A 20,440-nucleotide genomic window follows, 5' to 3' on the forward strand; every position below is an offset into this window, starting at 1 on the left:
GGGGACAACTCACTTGTCTACCCGACCTTGGTTGGACGACGGGAGTGTCTAGGGTCTAGGGGTTGTTGTCAGGCTTCTACGATTTTTGATATTGATGCGGAGCATCCTACGGTCATCCCGAAGGACCCACCATCGTCTCACGAAGTGCCAAGAGGACCCATGACTCGAGCTAGAGCTAGAGCTCTCGAGACCGAGGTGACTTCTTTCCTTAGTGATATTGCTTATGATCCCCTCGAGACATGGCTACTACGATACTACCTAAGTCCGAGATGTTGTGCATGGTCAGGTACCAAGAGGACCCTCCCGAAGATGCACGTGAAGACAGACAAGCCGCCAAGTCCACGGATGAAGAGGAACGCTGAAAGGAGAAGAAGGCATCTCCAGGGTCCGGACATCCGGCCGCTGGAGGCATCCGCTACAGCAACCTCCCAGCCGCTGGACATCTCCAGGCCCCGGACATCCGGCCTGAGCCCGGACGTCCGGCCCCGGCCCGGAAATCCGGCCTCTCGCCCGGATATCCGGACAAGCTGCAACAGAGAACAGAAGGAAGCCCCCGCCATCTCGGACATTCGGCCACTCCAGCCCGGACATCGGGCCTTCCGCGAAAGCCCGGACATCCGGCTCGACACCCGGACGTCCGGCCTCCCCTGTCTGCGCACAGTGTAAGGGCCCGAGGCCCGTGTACCCCTTCGCCCACCTAGACTATATATACTCTTCTCCTACCTACGTTTTAGGGTTAGCAAAGGATTAGCTCATATTTCGTGTGAGAGCTTTGCTCATCCACTTGGTTACCTTCTCCTCGGAGATCGCGCCTCCTCGGAGAAGATCCCCCAAGCGGATTCAAGACCCCTTTACGGGAAGAACCTCAAGACCTCCTCACGGAGAAGACCGGTTACCTTTGTATCGTCCCTGGTTGACCGTGGATCATGTGATCTCTTATGTACTCGAGGATCTAGCATATGTGTGACTATTTCTTGTTGGTTTTAGTGATTCTCCCATGTTTCCCCTCGTGATTTCCTTCGTTTTCCCCCTCGTGTTCCTTGTGTTCTTCGCAGGATCCGCTCCTTTCGTGAAATATCGGCCCCTAGGGTTCCTACCCTACACCATCTTGGTATCTAGAGCCACATTGATCACGATTTCGGAGCCTCCCCGTTGTGTTTCTAGCCTAGCGTTTGTTGATTTTGTCCCTAATTCTAAAATTCCCCACAAAAATAGCCCCAATTTTTTTGTGATTTGTTGGTGTGATGAAGTTTTGTTGGATTTGATCCGCGGATTTCGTGTGTTGCATGTAGATCTAGCTTTCCATCCACTTTTCCCCAATTTCCATCCACAAATCTCTGCGAATTTTGCCCGGATTTGACCTTTCCACGCGGTGTTCATCACGTTCGTCCATGGATCCAGAGCCCGGACATCCGCCCTGACAGCCCGGACATCCGGCACCCCGGACATCCTTCCATCAAGCCTGGATATCCGCCCCCTGGCAGCATCACTTCCTCTCCACCGCCCGTTTTCCATCCATATTTTGCCCAATTTTGTCCCGGTGCCCACATAAACTTCCGCATACCACCACCACTTCCGCATAGCACCGCCATATACCACATACACCACCATCGCTTACCACTACCAACTCCGACAACCTTGTCATGTTTTGCTTTGAGAATTTGAGTTGCGGTTCCGTGTCCTATTATGTTTCGGCTATTTAGGTACGGTTCGACATCAACATCACCGCTGCTCATCTTCGCCACGGACGCGTCATCAATAATGACCATCTCGACAACATCATATTGGTATTCGTGCTACTCATTGGATCACCGTCATCTGTTCTTGCTTACGGACAAGGAACCAAGAAACGGTAACTTCGTCTTGGTATCGTGATACATCATTCTTTCCTTTACATTGATGGCCATCATAGCCTTACTCCTTTGCCTCGTTTACCCATCGAGACTAGCCTTTGAGTATTGCCGTCAAAGTGACTTATGCACATTAGTGATCATACTTCCCATAGCATACATACATCATCGGTGCATATCTTGGTATCATCTCTTGTGTCACAAGGTTGTCATCGCATACACAATTGATATCTTGGTTCGTGAAGCATTGCATGAGAAAAGAGCTCAAACAACAAGGAGCCAAACAAGCTTTTAAGCAAAAGGGAAAGATAAGCAAAGAGCTTTTAAGCAAGAACCATAGCATCATACAACATTAAGATTGTCATACTAGATCATCTTGGATCATATCATCGAAACACCATACATAGAGCATACTTGGGATAAAAGTCGTTGCATTTTTGCTTAGTAGGTTGTGCACAAGTCTTCGTATCCGCCTATTGTGCAATTGTGCTAGCGTCTCTCTAGTGTTGTGCAACAAGAGCATTTTTGTGGATTCCACATTTTGCCTCATCCTTGGTTGCACGACCCCACTTATCTTTTTGCATGTGTGTTTCCGTGTACCGTATATTGCTTGGTCTACTTGTTGCATTGCAAACTTGCGAATCTTTTCTAACATTATTGAAGCTCACTTACAATTGCATCAAATTTTGTGCCACCATCCTAACCAAGCTCCACCATAAGCTTTTACTTGTGTAGGTGTGAGAAACCGACAAGAATTGGTACCAATTGTGTTATTTCCTTGTCCACATTGGAGTGATCATTGATCCACCTTCAACTTCGGTCAAGGTACATTTGGTATACGTTCTTCTCTTTATACCACTCATATTTATCTCTTGGAATGATGGATAGGCCAAGTACATCTACCAACCCACTCTTCATTGAGCACGATGACGACATGAACTCCTACATCACCAAGAGCCACCTCTTTGGTGCACAACGTGCTTTGCATCAAGAGCAACAAGCAATGCGTGAACGCATCGACAACCTCGCCGCCGACTTGTGACTCTCCGAGCAACGTACAAGGGACTACTTCGACCACAAGCTCGACGATCACAAGCAAGAGAACGACGCAAGAATGGATGAGATTCGTGCTTTGTTGCTCAACCGCTCTTCTTCCACTTCGTCCTCATCAAGACGGAGCCGCTCAAGTCGTCACTCCGACTTCACCCTCTCCGGCTCAAGTACACCGACATCGAACACTCTTCGACGTGCCGCGCACAATGATCGTCAAGCCAACCTCAATCCTCTCTGTGACAACGACTCTCAAGAGCACCGGCAACGTCAAACCCAAGAAGATTTTGCGCTAGCACGAGAACGGCAACGACAACACCAACATGAAGAGGAAGAGCAAGCGCGTTTACACCAAGATGCACAAGATGCCGAGGCACAACACCAAGAACAACAACTCCGTGAAGCTCAAGCACTTGAGGCGCATCGTGCCCTCCGAGATTCAAGTCGAGCCATAGCCAACCGAGGCCGACAAGCTTGTGAACATGAAGAAGCACTTCGCGAAGAAGTTCACGAACGAAGATATCAAGCTCGCGTGCAACATCAAGCTCGACAAGTACCTCCACAAGCTCGCCAAGAACATGAAGTTCGCCAAGAGCATGAAGACAATGGAAATCCTCCACAACAAGGGCAACATGAGGTCGACAACCCTCCTCGCTAAGAGCACAACGAATTTGACAATCATCAACAACATGGGCGGCATCATCCCCGACCCCAACACAATGAAGAGCAACGCTACGGCAAGCTAAAGTTCACCATGCCCAAATTCAATGGAAGCAACGATCCAAAGAGTACCTTTCATGGGCATTGAAGGTCGACAAAATCTTCAGCTTGCACAACTATGACGAAGAGAAGAAGATCGCGATGGCATCCCTTGAGTTCCAAGACTAGTCCTCATTTGGTGGGAACAAGTCATCGAGCGTCGTGAGGCAAGAGGTGAACCACCCATCACTACTTGGGTGCAAATGAAGGATGTCATGAGAGCACGCTTCGTGCCTACCTACTGCAACCGCGGCCTATTCAAGAAACTCCAACTACTCAAGCAAGGAACCAAGAGCATTGAAGAGTACTACAAGGAAATGGAGATTGCCATGATAAGAACCAAAGTCACGGAAGATGATGAGCAAACTATGGCACGTTTCTTGAATGGACTCAACCATCCTATCAAGAAGATCGCCGACTTCCAACCATACTCGAACCTCATCGAGCTAGTGCATCAAGCTACCAAGGCGGAACGTCAAGTACAAGATGATTTCAACTATGCCAAGTTCTCATCCAAGACATATGGCTTCTCCAACACCCAAGCTTCAATGACTCCAACATCGTCTACCAAGACTTCTACCGTAGATTTGCGAAGGACTTTAGCACCATTGCTTCACCTTTGCATGCTTTGAGCAAGAAAAATGCACCTTTTGTTTGGGGACCATCCCAAGATACCGCTTTCAATGAGCTTAAGAATTTGCTTACTCATGCTCATGTGCTTGCTTTACCCAACTTTGACAAGCCCTTTGATATTCATTGTGATGCCAGTGGTAATGGCATAGGAGGTGTGCTAACGCAAGAGAAGCGCCCCATAGCTTACTTTAGTGAGAAACTTTCCGGAGCGCAACTCAATTACCCCATCTATGACAAACATCTATATGCTTTAGTGCGAGTTTTGCATGAATGGGAACACTATCTTCGCCCTCATGAATTTATCATTCATACCGATCATGAAACGCTTAAATACCTTAAGGGTCAAACCAAGTTGAACAAGCGTCATGCTAAGTGGAGTGAGTTCATAGAGTCTTTTCCTTATGTCATCAAGTACATTAAAGGTAAGGAAAATATTGTGGCGGATGCCCTTTCCCGCATATGCATGCTTGTTACTAAACTTGAATTGGATGTCATTGGCTTTGAGCACATAAAAGACTTGTATGCGCATGACCCAACTTTTTCTACTCCCTATGCCAAGTGTTTGAAGCATACATCTTGGGAACGCTTTTACATCAAAGATGGATATCTTATGAGAGCTAACAAACTTTGCATCCCTGAGTCTTCTCTTCGTGTGTTGCTTTTGCAGGAATCCCATGGAGGAGGTGTAACGCCCCGAGACCGTTGCGCCAGGTGTCTTCCAGTTATTCGTTGTTGTTGCCTTGTCATTTGTTTGCGTGTCATGCATTTCATATCATGTCATCATGTGCATCGCATTTGCATACGTGTTCGTCTCATGCATCCGAGCATCTTCCCCGTTGTCCGTTTTGCAATCCGACACTCCTATGTCCTCCAGCGCCCCCTTTTGCCTCTTTTCATGTGCGGGTGTTAAACTTTCTCGGAATGGACCAAGATTTGCCAAGTGGCCTTGGTACACCACCGGTAGACCGCCTGTCAAGTTTCGTGCCATTTGGAGTCCGTTTGATACTCCAACGGTTAACCGGGGAACCATAAAGGCCTCGTGTGTGTTGCAGCCCAACACCCTTCAAAGTGGTCCAATAACCCATCCAAACCCCGTCCATCCTCTCGGCCGTTCGATACGATCGCTTGGCTGAAAACCACACCTCATTTGGACTCTCCTAGCTCCCGCTACATATAAATATGTGCACCCCTCCGAAATTTTCGGGCGAAACCCTAGTCTTCTCCTCCCTCTCGCCCGGCGGACATGTCCGCGCGCCGCCGGACGAAACCCGCCGCCACACTGCACCAGTGAGACGACGCCACGTGGCAGCGCCACCCGCGCCGCGCCGTGGCCCGCGGCCGCCCCCGCAGCCCGCGCGCCTCGCCCCGCCGCCCCGACTCCCCGCGCCGCTCCTCCACGCCGGCGAGCTCGCTGCCCAGCTTCCCGGCGACCTCCGCCGGCCCGCTCGGCCGCGCCATCGCCGGAGTGCACCCGCCGCCTCGCAGCCTCCACCACATCGTCGCCTTCCCACTCCAGCCCCAACCCCGGCGAGCTCCCACGACGCCGGCCACCGCGTCCCTCAACTCCGGCGAAGGCCCCGACCATCCTCGGTTCACGTGCCAGATCTGGATGTGAAACCCTAGGTTGACCCGTTTTTCCCTAAGTCCCTAACTTTTTCTAACTCTATTCATCATGCCATAACTTTGTCATCGTAGCTTCGTTTTGTGCGTGCCATATATCAAAATGTTCATCTGGATGTGCTCTTCATTTTGTTCCATTGTGCCATGCTTGTTTGAATCCATCTTGATGCCCAAATGACTGTTGCAAGAGTGCTATAAAATGTTAGTTCCTGATTCTTATCAGTTTATGAGCATTTGTCATTTTTGCCATGATTATTGTGTGCTGCATATGGCTATGAGCCCTACATGTGTTTTGGGCTATGCCATGCCATCTTTACAGGGGTGTATGCCATGTATTTTTGTGATCAATGTGGTGACTAGCACAAGCATGCAAAGTAGCTCTCGTGATATTGTTGATTACAGGGACTTAGAATTTCACTAAGTCTTTGCTCTGCTGTTATTTTTATGCCATGTGTTCATGTTGCTACAGAGAAATCCATGCTTCTTTTGAGTATGTTCAGTAAGGATGATTTTAACATATGGTTATGCTCTATCCGTCCATATCCCTGTTTGCATTTATGGAGTACCCTAGCATGACTCAATCTTGCTCTACTTTTGCTATAAAATGTTCCTGGCAGATTGTTTACGTGTTAATCAATTTTGCCAAGGTTGTTGTAGTTGATCCATGCATGCTATGAGATTGTTCTTGCCATGGTTAGCTTCTTGAACATGTCTTCTTCCTGGTACTATGCTTAGCTTGTCATGTAATGCCTTGTGTTGAGTGCATCGAGCTCGCAAACATGCCTTCATAATTCTGATTATGCCATGCTCAGTTCTCTGCTAAGTCTGAATCTGTTATCAAAACTTGCTATGTTTACATGGGTGCCATCTTATCTTATGATCCTTTTTGTCTTATGGTCAGTAAGGGACTTTTGTTATATGCTTTGAGTAGATTCATGCCATGCCTTTGTTTGCTATGTCCTGTTCCTGTAGCATGTTGTTAGCTTGCTCTAAACATGTCTTCCTGATGTTAATTCCTGGCATGTTAGTATTTTCTCTAAGTCTGTGATGCTGATATCTTTTGCACTTTTCCCATGCTTGTTTGAACCTGCTCTTGTGTGATTTAGCCATAGCTTAGTGTTTATCTTTTGTCAAGAATCTTGAGTAGATCACTGCCATGTGCTTTGTTGCTATGTTGGAGTGCAGTAGCTTAGTTTATTGTTGCATTCTAGGTGGCATCATGCTGTTAATCGCAGAATTGTGCCATTCTTGTTTTGCTTGCCATTTGCAAACCGTTCATCCGATTCCGGTGATCTTTATATCGATTTCGATCGAAATCAACTCATCCTTACAGTGACACACTTGGTTTGCCAAGTTGAGGCCTGGTTCAATCTTTTCCTTCCAGAGCTCGCATATGCATTGCATATCACATCCCGCATATCATGCCATGTTTTGCATCATGTTGCTTGCGCATTGCACCGTGGTTGATTGTGGTTTCCTTTGCTTGTGTTCTTGCCTTGGGTAAAGCCGGGAGACGATTACGTGATCGAGGAACCCGTTGAGTACGCTTACGAGGATCAAGCTTTCGTCAACTCGGAGAACTTTGCAGGCAAGATGACCATACCCTCGAAATCACTTCTATCTTTGCTTGCTAGTTGCTCGCTCTATTGCTATGTTGCGATACCTACCACTTGCTATATCATGCCTCCCATATTGCCATGTCAAGCCTCTAACACACCTTTCCTAGCAAACCGTTGTTTGGCTATGTTACCGCTTTGCTCAGCCCCTCTTATAGCGTTGTTAGTTGTAGGTGAAGATGGATTTTGTTCCTTGTTGGAACATGTTTATTTTGGGATATCATTATTATATCTTTATTATACTAATGCATCTATATACTTGGTAAAGGGTGGAAGGCTCGGCCTTATGCCTGGTGTTTTGTTCCACTCTTGCCGCCCTAGTTTTCGTCATGCCGGTGTTATGTTCCTTGATTTTGCGTTCCTTACGCGGTTGGGTTATAATGGGAACCCCTTGACAGACCGCTTTGAATAAAACTCCTCCAGCAAGGCCCAACCTTGGTTTTACCATTTGCCACCTAAGACTTTTTCCCTTGGGTTCTGCAGACTCAAGGGTCATTTTATTTTAACCCCCCCCCCCAGGCCAGTGCTCCTCTGAGTGTTGGTCCGAAATGGGCAGCCTGCGGAGCCACTTCGGGGCAACTCGAGGGTTGGTTTTACTTGTAGCTTGACCTATCCGGTGTGCCCTGAGAACGAGATACGTGTGACTCCTATCGGGATTTGTCGGCACATCGGGCGGCTTTGCTGGTCTTGTTTTACCATTGTCGAGATGTCTTGTAACCGGGATTCCAAGTCTGATCGGGTCTTCCTGGGAGAAGGAATATCCTTCATTGACCGTGAGAGCTTGTGATGGGCTAAGTTGGGAAACCCCTGCAGGGATTTAAACTTTCAAAAGCCGTGCCCGCGGTTATGGGCAGATGGGAATTTGTTAATATCCAGTTGTAGAGAACTTGACACTTGACTTAATTAAAATGCATCAACCGTGTGTGTAGCCGTGATGGTCTCTTCTCGGCGGAGTCCGGGAAGTGAACACGGTTCTTGTGTTATGCTTGAACATAAGTAGTTTCAGGATCACTTCTTGATCATTATAGCTTCTCGACCGTGCCTTGCTTCTCTTCTCGCTCTCATTTGCGTAAGTTAGCCACCATATATGCTAGTGCTTGCTGCAGCTCCACCTTACTACCTTTTCCTACCCATAAGCTTAAATAGTCTTGATCGTGAGGGTGTGAGATTGCCGAGTCCCCGTGACTCACATATTACTTCCAAAAACCAGATGCAGGTGCCGACGATGCCAGTGTAGGGGACGCAACCGAACTCAAGTGGGAGTTCGACGAGGATTCAGGACGTTACTATGTTTCCTTTCCAGACGATCAGTAGTGGAGCCCAGTTGGGGCGATCGGGGATCTATTGCATTTGGGGTTGTCTTTATTTTGGTTCCGCAGTCGGACCTTGATTGTATTTTGGATGATGTAATGCTATATTTATGTATTGTGTGAAGTGGCGATTGTAAGCCAACTCTTTATCTCTTTCTTATTCAGTACATGGGATGTGTAAAGATTACCCCTCTTGCGACATGCCTACTATGCGGCTATGCCTCTAAGTCGTGCTCCGACACGTGGGAGATATAGCCGCATAGTGGGTGTTACAAGTTGGTATCAGAGCCTTCCCTGACTTAGGAGCCCCCTTCTTGATCGAATCACTGGCGTTGTTGAGTCTAGGAAAAATGTTTTGAGTCTTATAGGATTATATATATCAAAGAGTAGGATTCTTTTTACTCCTCAGTCCCTTCGTCGCTTTGGTGAGGCCTCCTACGTAGAGTTTTGACTCTTCTCTTCTCAAATTTCACTAAAAAAATTAGGATCACGTGGGTATCTTGGAATCGTTCCGATGGTTTTGTGATGAGAACATTGTTCTTGGTGCCTCCTGACATTTAGGGGTTGTAGCAGTGTCCCGGGGAGTTGAGGTCCGAGGTGTTGTCGTCACAATTTTATCGTTGCAGTTCTGGAATACCTGAGTTTCGCCGACATCGAAAATCTCTTTTATGCAGTTGTTGGTGAGATAACCTCGACGCCACCTAGTACTGGGGCGGGAGTTCGGGAGTATTTCCATAACTCGTATAACGGATGCTTTTCGAAGGTTGAGATACACGATTTCCGAAGGTTTCTTGGTTATGTGTTGAAGGATGGATACAACTGGATGTAGGATTTGTTAGTTTTGGGTGAGATATTATGCTTCCCCTATATCCCCAACACCTGATTGCATAACCAGAAAGTTTCGGGAGTTTATAAGTGGGAATTCAAGTATATCGTAGGATATCTTTCCAACAGACACATGATACGATATGGGATCTATCATATGTTTGTTTCCGGCTTATTTTGCAAGCCAATCCTTTGTTTTCTTTTATTTGTGGTATTTGAGTTGCTTCAAAGTCAAGTGTTGATTCCATACCTTGCCTAAGCGGTGTTCTCATACTCCTATGTGAATACTAATCCTTCATGATAATCGAGATTGTCATGTCAATCCTTTTCAACTGATGTGCTTCTCTTCAAGTGGATCTGATCATTTTCAACATCCGCAAGATCAAATCTAAGTTTTCTCAATGGTGTTTGCTTCATCCGTTCCAAGTTGTCTTTGTTTTCCCGCCCTCCCACCCTTTTTCTTCAAGGACTCAGATTTCTTAATCAAGTATCCATCTTATGGATGTGAAGTCTCTTCATTCTTTACTTTCAATGTTCTTATTCGGTGATTCTCAGGAAGATTCTAACGGAGACTCAAGTTCATCATTCTTCGTTCTTTTCCTTCTCCGGTGGTTTCAATGCAAGCTTTCGGTGTTGATCATATCTTTTTCTTTGGTTCGCATGATTTCCATGTTGGAAGTGCTTATCGAAGACTCTTATTTATTCACCTCTCGCTATTCATTTGTTCTGGAGTGCTGAAGATATCTCAAAAGATGCTAGTGTTTATTCTCATTCATTCAAGATCTTTCGAGAATGTTATCTCATTCAAGTCATTTAATTCAACCTGTGCAATCTCTCTTTTAAATCGTTCAACGGTGTATCTTTTGAGTGGGCCCTAACCCACAGGTCTTTTCCCAGGATCTTACCTGACTCTTTTAGTTTTCCGGAGGTATTCTCAAATTCTTTTCGAAGTTTGACGTAAGAATGATTTGTCATCAGTCAAATGTCTTTCTCCAAGATCTTTCAAATTCTTTTCATCGTTGGCTCAACCTCTTCGCTTTTGATTCTTCTAGAGTGTCTAAATAATTCATGGTGGTGTTTCTCGTCGTAATTCTCAGATTTTGAAGACCGAAGAAGAGTTTTCCTCCATATCCTATCCGTTCTCTCAAAGATGTGTACTTCAAGCTTGATGCCATCGTCTCATAATTGTTTTCGATTGTGAGAATTCTTTTCACTCATCCGGAGCTATTCAGGAGTCTTTTCAGTTTGTTTCTCCGCAGATCATCATCTCAGAATTATTCATTCTCAGCTTTCAGCTCTCGTTCTCCAAATCTTACCGGTGCTTCATTCAAGTATTCTCTAATCAGATCATGATCTCTTTGTTTCACTTGTACCTAAATCCTCTCAGGTATCTTCGTTCTCTAATTCTTCCCGGTGTTTCTTTATATTTTTCTTTGTTCATTTTCAATTCTTACGGTGGTTTGTTCAAATATTCTATCATATCAATTAATTCGTTCTTTCAAATCCTACCGGTGGTTCGCAGAAGACCTTTCTCAAGTTTATGTTATATCTCTCTTAATCCTTTTCAACGAGAATAAGTAGTATGCCAAATCCGTTTGCTCGTCATCAATTTAATTGGTGAAGGATACGCATAATGTAATTCTTATAATTGTTTCATCCAAGTGATCTAATTCCTGTTTTCCGGAGTGGTTCATCATATCACATTCTCGGTTTGAGATGCTATATCTTTTCTTTTCCAAGAGTTCCAAGCTCTCGCAATTATATCACCACAGAGATTCACCTAAATCATTGCAAGGATTCACCTTGTGTTTTCAACTTCTCTTTCCTTTTGTTTGATCATACTTTTGTTACCGGAGTTCTTCATGGAGCCTGCATGGTGGTTCGTCAAGGATTCTTTTCACTCTTCAATTGTTCTTCAAGATTTCTCTCGAAGTTAAGATCTGCCAACCTATACTCAAAATTAAACATGGTGTTCAACACATGTCTTGTTTTGAGGAGTTCAAGCATTCTTCATCTTGCATTCCGAAGTGCAATTCTTCCTACTTTATCTTTTGAGGTGGTGTTATGTCATTTTTGACAATTTCTGTGTGTTTCATGATTCACAAGGTCAGGAATGAGATATTTAAACCCATCATTCTCTTCATTGGAGTTATCTTGGGTTATATTTCACCTAAAGTTTTCCCTAAGGATTTTGCTATTAATGGTGCTTATAAATGACCCAAGTTCTTCATTTATCATCCCGGTGAAATAAGTTTCTCGTCTCCTTGTTTATATCAATCCAATCTATTTTTTTCCTTAGTGGCAAAATTTCACCTCAAATTTAGAGATGTTTTTTATAAGCCCACAACAAGCTTACTCTTTTCGTTGTTGGTTTTCCAACAACTCCGTTCGACCCTTCTCCTAAAGATGCTTTCAAGCTCATTCGAGGTAGAAGATATTGTTTTCTCCTCCGTTCATTCCATTCCATCCTCTCATTTCTTCCGGAGGCATTGTGATGTTGCTCTCTTCAACCCATCTTCTTGTTTTGTCAGGATCGTGTTCTTTTCGTGCTTATCCATTTAACCGAAGTGTTGTGCCCTTTGCTCAAGTTCTTTCATCTTATCAAGTCTTGCATCTCTTTTCAACCGGAGTGCTGCCCAAATTTGTTCTTCCTTGTTCCTCTTTTATAACAGAGTGTTTTCAACTTTGTTCATCTCTGTTGTATTCTTTTCTCGAAATTGGTTAACCTATCAAGGTTCTTTGGTTTCACTCGTTTGTCAAAGAAGCAACTTAGTTTTACCTCTCTTCTTCCTCTTCCTTTTCCCTCCGGTGCCAAGTTGAGGCCTGGTTCAATATTTTCCTTCCGGAGCTCGCATATGCATTGCATATCACATCCCGCATATCATGCCATGTTTTGCATCATGTTGCTTGCGCATTGCACCGTGGTTGATTGTGGTTTCCTTTGCTTGTGTTCTTGCCTTGGGTAGAGCCGGGAGATGATTACGTGATTGAGGAACCCGTTGAGTACGGTTACGAGGATCAAGCTTTCGTCAACTCGGAGAACTTTGCAGGCAAGATGACCATACCCTCGAAATCACTTCTATCTTTGCTTGCTAGTTTCTCGCTCTATTGCTATGCTGCGATACCTACCACTTGCTATATCATGCCTCCCATATTGCCATGTCAAGCCTCTAATCCACCTTTCCTAGCAAACCGTTGTTTGGCTATGTTACCGCTTTGCTCAGCCCCTCTTATAGCGTTGTTAGTTGTAGGTGAAGATGGAGGTTGTTCCTTATTGGAACATGTTTATTTTGGGATATCATTATTATATCTTGATTACACTAATGCATCTATATACTTGGTAAATGGTGGAAGGCTCGGCCTTATGCCTGGTGTTTTGTTCCACTCTTGCCGCCCTAGTTTCTGTCATGCCGGTGTTATGTTCCTTGATTTTGCGTTCCTTACGCGGTTGGGTTATAATGGGAACCCCTTGACAGATCGCTTTGAATAAAACTCCTCCAGCAAGGCCCAACCTTGGTTTTACCATTTGCCACCTAAGCCTTTTTCCCTTGGGTTCTGCAGACTCAAGGGTCATCTTTATTTTAAACCCCCCCGGGCCAGTGCTCCTCCGAGTGTTGGTCCGAAACGGGCAGCCTGCGGGGCCACCTCGGGGCAACTCGAGGGTTGGTTTTACTCGTAGCTTGACCTATCCGGTGTGCCCTGAGAACGAGATACGTACGACTCCTATCGGGATTTGTCAGCACATCGGGCGGCTTTGCTGGTCTTGTTTTACCATTGTCGAGATGTTTTGTAACCGGGATTCCAAGTCTGATCGGGTCTTCCTAGGAGAAGGAATATCCTTCGTTGACCGTGAGAGCTTGTGATGGGCTAAGTTGGGACATGATACGTCTCCAACGTATCTATAATTTTTGATTGCTCCATGCTATATTATCTACTGTTTTGGGCAATATTGGGCTTTATTATCCACTTTTATATTACTTTTGGGACTAACCTATTAACCGGAGGCCCAGCCCAGATTTGCTGTTTTATGCCTATTTCAGTGTTTCGAAGAAAAGGAATATCAAACGGAGTCGAAACAGAACGAAATCAACTGGAGAAGTTATTTTTGGAAGGAAACCTACCGGATAGACTTGGACCCTACGTCAGAAGATGAAGGAGGTGCTCACGAAGGTAGGGGGCGCGCCCACCCCCTGGGGCGCGCCCCCCTGCCTCGTGGCCCCCCCTTCGGTCCATCGACGTACCCCTTGTACCCATATATACCTACGTATCGTAAAACTTCCGGAGAACAGAATAGATCGGGAGTTCCGCCGCCAGAAGCCTCCGTAGCCACCGAAAACCAATCTAGACCCGTTCCGGCACCCTGTCGGAGGGGGCAATCCTTCTTCGGTGGCCATCTTCATCATCCCGGTGCTCTCCATGACGAGGAGGGAGTAGTTCTCCCTCAGGGTTGAGGGTATGTACCAGTAGCTATGTGTTTGATCTCTCTCTCTCTCTCTCTCTCGTGTTCTTGAGGTGATACGATCTTGATGTATCAGCGAGCTTTGCTATTATAGTTGAATCTTATGTTTCTCCTCCCCCTCTACTCTCTTGTAATGAATTGAGTTTCCCCTTTGGAGTTATCTTATCGGATTGAGTCTTTAAAGATTTGAGAACACTTGATGTATGTCTTGCCGTGGATATCTGTGGTGACAATGGGATATCACGTGATTCACTTGATGTATGTTTTGGTGATCAACTTGCGGGTTCCACCCATGAACCTATGCATAGGGGTTGGCACACGTTTTCGTCGTGATTCTCCGGTAGAAACTTTGGGGCACTCTTTGAGGTTCTATGTGTTGGTTGAATAGATGAATTTGAGATTGTGTGATGCATATCGTATAATCATACCCACGGATACTTGAGGTGACATTGGAGTATCTAGGTGACATTAGGGTTTTGGTTGATTTGTTTCTTAAGGTGTTATTCTAGTACGAACTCTAGGGCTGTTTGTGACACTTATAGGAATAGCCCAACGGATTGATTAGAAAGAATAACTTTGAGGTGGTTTCGTACCCTACCATAATCTCTTCGTTCGTTCTCCGCTATTAGTGACTTTGGAGTGACTCTTTGTTGCATGTTGAGGGATAGTTATGTTGATCCAATTATGTTATTATTGTTGAGGGAACTTACACTAGCGAAAGTATGAACCCTAGGCCTTGTTTCAACGCATTGCAATACTGTTTACGCTCACTTTTATCACTTGTTACCTTGCTGTTTTTATTATTTCAGATTACAAATACCTTTATCTACTATCCATATACCACTTGTATCACCATCTCTTCGCCGAACTAGTGCACCTATACAATTTACCATTGTATTGGGTGTGTTGGGGACACAAGAGACTCTTTGTTATTTGGTTGCAGGGTTGCTTGAGAGAGACCATCTTCATCCTACGCCTGCTACGGATTGATAAACCTTAGGTCATCCACTTGAGGGAAATTTGCTACTGTCCTACAAACCTCTGCACTTGGAGGCCCAACAACGTATACAAGAAGAAGGTTGTGTAGTAGACATCAAGCTCTTTTCTGGCGCCGTTGCCAGGGAGGTGAGTGCTTAAAGGTATATCTTTAGATCTTGCAATCGAGTCTTTTAGTTTCTTGTTTTATCACTAGTTTAGTTTATAAAATAAAACTACAAAAAGTGGAATTGAGTTTGTCTCATACGCTTCACCTTTTTAATATCTTTCGTGAGTATGATGGAAAGGATAATTGTGCTCAGGTGCTAGAAGAAGAATGCATTAAAATGTTTGGCACTAAATCTTTGAATGATGAGCATGATTGCAATGTTGTTAGTACGAATTCTTTGAATATCCATGATGCTAATGATGATTGAACTAGTTATGATGAAAATGCCTCCTATAAACATGTCAATTTTTATGGAGTAGATTGGGTTCGCAAGTACACACCAAATAGGGAAGATAGATATTGTAAGAGGCATAAGTACTTAGAAACCAAATTGTTGCAAGAAGAGCTAGATGAATGTGCTGAAAATTTATCTTTTCTTAGCCCTACTTGTGAACTTTGCAATGAACGTGATCATTTTAGCACCCAATGCAAATTGTTTCATGAGCGTATCGTGTCCAAAAATTGTGATGACTTGATTTCCCTTGCACATCATAATGAACTTAGTTTGCTCTTGGGTTATGAAGAAATTAAACGTAGAACTAAGGATATTCAAAAATTTGTCCTTGAAAAAGTTCTTAATTTTAATCTAGAAGAAATTTATATGTATTGTGCGGTGAATTGCATTGAAAATCCTTATATTGCCAATTACATAAAGAAAAGAAAACAAATAGAGGATGAAGAGAATACTAATGAAAGGGAAGAGACTTCCCAATATCCTCCTATTATTTCTTATGATGAATCTGAAGGAAATATGCCCTAGAGGCAATAATAAAGTTATTATTTATTTCCTTATATCATGATAAATGTTTATTATTCATGCTAGAATTGTATTATCCGGAAACATAATACTTGTGTGAATACATAGACAAACTAAACGCCACTAGTCTGCCTCTACTTGACTAGCTCGTTAATCGAAGATGGTTATGTTTCCTAACCATAGACATGTGTTGTCATTTTATTAACGGGATCACATCATTAGGAGAATGATGTGATTGACATGACCCATTCCATTAGCTTAGCACCCGATCGTTTAGTATGTTGCTATTGCTTTCTTCATGACTTATACATGTTCCGATGACTATGAGATTATGCAACTCCCGTTTGCCGGAGGAACACTTTGTGTGCTACCAAACGTCACAACATAACCGGGTGATTATAAAGGAGCTCTACAGGTGTCTCCAAAGGTACATGTTGGGTTGGCGTATTTCGAGATTAGGATTTGTCACTCGGATTGTCGGAGAGGTATCTCTGGGCCCTCTCGGTAATGCACATCACATAAGCCTTGCAAGCATATGATGTATTACGAAACGAGTAAAGAGACTTGCCAGTAACGAGATTGAACTAGGTATTGAGATACCGACGATCGAATCTCGGGCAAGTAACATACCGATGACAAAGGGAACAACGTATGTTGTTATGTGGCCTGACCGATAAAAGATCTTCGTAGAATATGTGGGAGCCAATATGAGCATCCAGGTTCCGCTATTGGTTATTGACCGGAGACATGTCTCGGTCATGTCTACATTGTTCTCGAACCCGTAGGGTCCGCACGCTTAACGTTACGATGACAGTTTCATTATGAGTTTATATATTTTGATGTACCGAAGTTTGTTCGGAGTCCTGGATGTGATCACGGACATGACGAGGAATCTCGAAATGGTCGAGACATAAAGATTGATATATTGGAAGCCTATATTTGGACATCGGAAGTGTTCCGGGTGAAATCGGCATTTTACCGGAGTACCGGGAGGTTACCGGAACCCCCCCCCCCCGTAACCTAATGGGCCTTAATGGGCCTAGTGGAGAAAGAGGAGAGGAGGCCTAGGGGCTGCCGCGCGCCCCTCCCCCCCAGTCCGAATTGGACAAGGAAGGGGGGCGGCGCCCCCCCTTTTCCTTTCTTCCCTCTCCTCCTTCCCCCCAAGTCCTAATCCAACTAGGGAAAGGGGGGAGTCCTACTCCCGGTAGGAGTAGGCCTCCTCCGGCGCACCTCCTCCTAGGGCCGGCCGCACCCCCCTTGCTCCTTTATATACGGGGGCAGGGGGCACCTCTAGACACACAAGTTGATCCTCGTGATCGTTTTCTTAGCCGTGTGCGGTGCCCCCTCCACCATACTCAATAATATTGCAGCGGTGCTTAGGCGAAGCCCTACGACAGTAGAACATCAAGATCGTCACCACGCCGTCGTGCTGACGGAACTCTTCCCCGACACTTTGCTGGATCGGAGTCCGGGGATCTTCATCGAGCTGAACGTGTGCTAAAACTCGGAGGTGTCGTAGTTTCGGTGCTTGATCGGTCGGACCGTGAAGACATACGACTACATCAACCGCGTTGTCATAACGCTTCCACTGTCGGTCTACGAGGGTACGTAGACAACACTCTCCCCTCTCGTTGCTATGCATCACCATGATCTTGCGTGTGCGTAGGAATTTTTTTGAAATTACTACGTTCCCCAACAGTGGTATCAGAGCCTAGGTTTTATGTGTTGATGTTGTGCACGAGTAGAACACAAGTGAGTTGTGGGCGATATAAGTCATACTGCTTACCAGCATGTCATACTTTGGTTTGGCGGTATTGTTGGATGAAGCGGCCCGGACCGACATTACGCGTACGCTTACGCGAGACTGGTTCTACCGACGTGCTTTGCACACAGGTGGCTGGCGGGTGTCAGTTTCTCCAACCTTAGTTGAACCGAGTGTGGCTACGCCCGGTCCTTGCGAAGGTTAAAACAGCACCAACTTGACAAACTATCGTTGTCGTTTTGATGCTTAGGTAAGATTGGTTCTTGCTTAAGCCCGTAGCAGCCACGTAAAACTTGCAACAACAAAGTAGAGGACGTCTAACTTGTTTTTGCAGGGCATGTTGTGATGTGATATGGTCAAGACATGATGCTAAATTTTATTGTATGAGATGATCATGTTTTGTAACCGAGTTATCGGCAACTGGTAGGAGCCATATGGTTGTCGCTTTATTGTATGCAATGCAATTGCGTTGTAATGCTTTACTTTATCACTAAGCGGTAGCGATAGTCGTGGAAGCATAAGATTGGCGAGACGACAACGATGCTACGATGGAGATCAAGGTGTCGCGCCTGTGACGATGGTGATCATGACGGTGCTTCGAAGATAGAGATCGCAAGCACAAGATGATGATGGCCATATCATATCACTTATATTGATTGCATGTGATGTTTATCTTTTATGCATCTTATCTTGCTTTGATTGACGGTAGCATTTTAAGATGATCTCTCACTAATTATCAAGAAGTGTTCTCCCTGAGTATTCACCGTTGCGAAAGTTCTTCGTGCTGAGACAGCACGTGATGATCGGGTGTGATAGGCTCTACGTTCAAATACAACGGGTGCAAAACAGTTGCACACGCGGAATACTCAGGTTATACTTGACGAGCCAAGCATATACAGATATGGCCTCGGAACACGGAGATCGAAAGGTCGAGCGTGAATCATATAGTAGATATGATCAACATAGTGATGTTCACCAATGAAACTACTCCATCTCACGTGATGATCGGACATTGTTTAGTTGATTTGGATCACGTGATCACTTAGAGGATTAGAGGGATGTCTATCTAAGTGGGAGTTCTTTAGTAATATGATTAATTGAACTTAAATTTATCATGAACTTAGTACCTGATAGTATCTTGCTTGTTTATGTTTGATTGTAGATAGATGGCCCGTGCTGTTGTTCCGTTGAATTTTAATGCGTTCCTTGAGAAAGCAAAGTTGAAAGATGATGGTAGCAATTACACGGACTGGGTCCGTAACTTGAGGATTATCCTCATTGTTGCATAGAAGAATTACGTCCTGGAAGCACCGCTGGGTGCCAGGCCTACTGCTGGAGCAACACCAGATGTTATGAACGTCTGGCAGAGCAAAGCTGATGACTACTCAATAGTTTAGTGTGCCATGCTTTACCGCTTAGAATCGGGACTTCAACAACGTTTTGAACGTCATGGAGCATATGAGATGTTCCAGGAGTTGAATTTAATATTTCAAGCAAATGCTCGGATTGAGAGATATGAAGTCTCCAATAAGTTCTATAGCTGCAAGATGGAGGAGAACAGTTCTGTCAGTGAGCATATACTCAAAATGTCTGGGTATAATAATCACTTGATTCAATTGGGAGTTAATCTTCCAGATGATCGCGTCATTGATAGAATTCTCCAATCACTTCCACCTAGCTACAAGAGCTTCGTGATGAACTATAATATGCAAGGGATGGTTAAGACAATTCCCGAGCTCTTCGCAATGCTGAAAGCTGCGGGGGTAGAAATCAAGAAGGAGCATCAAGTGTTGATGGTCAACAAGACCACTAGTTTCAAGAAAAAGGGCAAAGGGAAGAAGAAGGGGAACTTTAAAAAGAACAGCAAGCAAGTTGCTGCTCAGGAGAAGAAACCCAAATCTGGATCTAAGCCTGAAACTGAGTGCTTCTACTGCAAGCAGACTGGTCACTAAAAGCGGAATTTCCCCAAGTATTTGGCGGATAAGAAGGATGGCAACGTGAACAAAGGTATATATGATATACATGTTATTGATGTGTACCTTACTAATGCTCGCAGTAGCACCTGGGTATTTGATACTGGTTTTGTTGCTAATATTTGCAACTCGAAACAGGGACTACGGATTAAGCGAAGATTGGCTAAGGACGAGGTGACGATGCGCGTGGGAAAGGGTTCCAAAGTCGATGTGATCGCGGTCGGCACGCTACCTCTACATCTACCTTCGGGATTAGTATTAGACCTAAATAATTGTTATTTGGTGCCAACGTTGAGCATGAACATTATATCTGGATCTTGTTTGATGCCAGACAGGTATTCATTTAAATCAGAGAATAATGGTTGTTCTATTTATATGAGTAATATCTTTTATGGTCATGCACCCTTGAAGAGTGGTCTATTCTTATTAAATCTCGATAGTAGTGACACACATATTCATAATGTTGAAGCCAAAAGATGTAGAGTTGATAATGATAGTGCAACTTATTTGTGGCACTGCCATTTAGGTCATATTGGTGTAAAGCGCATGAAGAAACTCCATACTGATGGACTTTTGGAACCACTTGATTATGAATCACTTGGTACTTGCGAACCGTGTCTTA

The sequence above is a fragment of the Triticum urartu genome, chromosome 1A (genome assembly GCF_056163025.1).
Source record: "Triticum urartu cultivar PI428250 chromosome 1A, HENAU_Tu73, whole genome shotgun sequence".
NCBI classification, from domain to species: domain Eukaryota; kingdom Viridiplantae; phylum Streptophyta; class Magnoliopsida; order Poales; family Poaceae; genus Triticum; species Triticum urartu.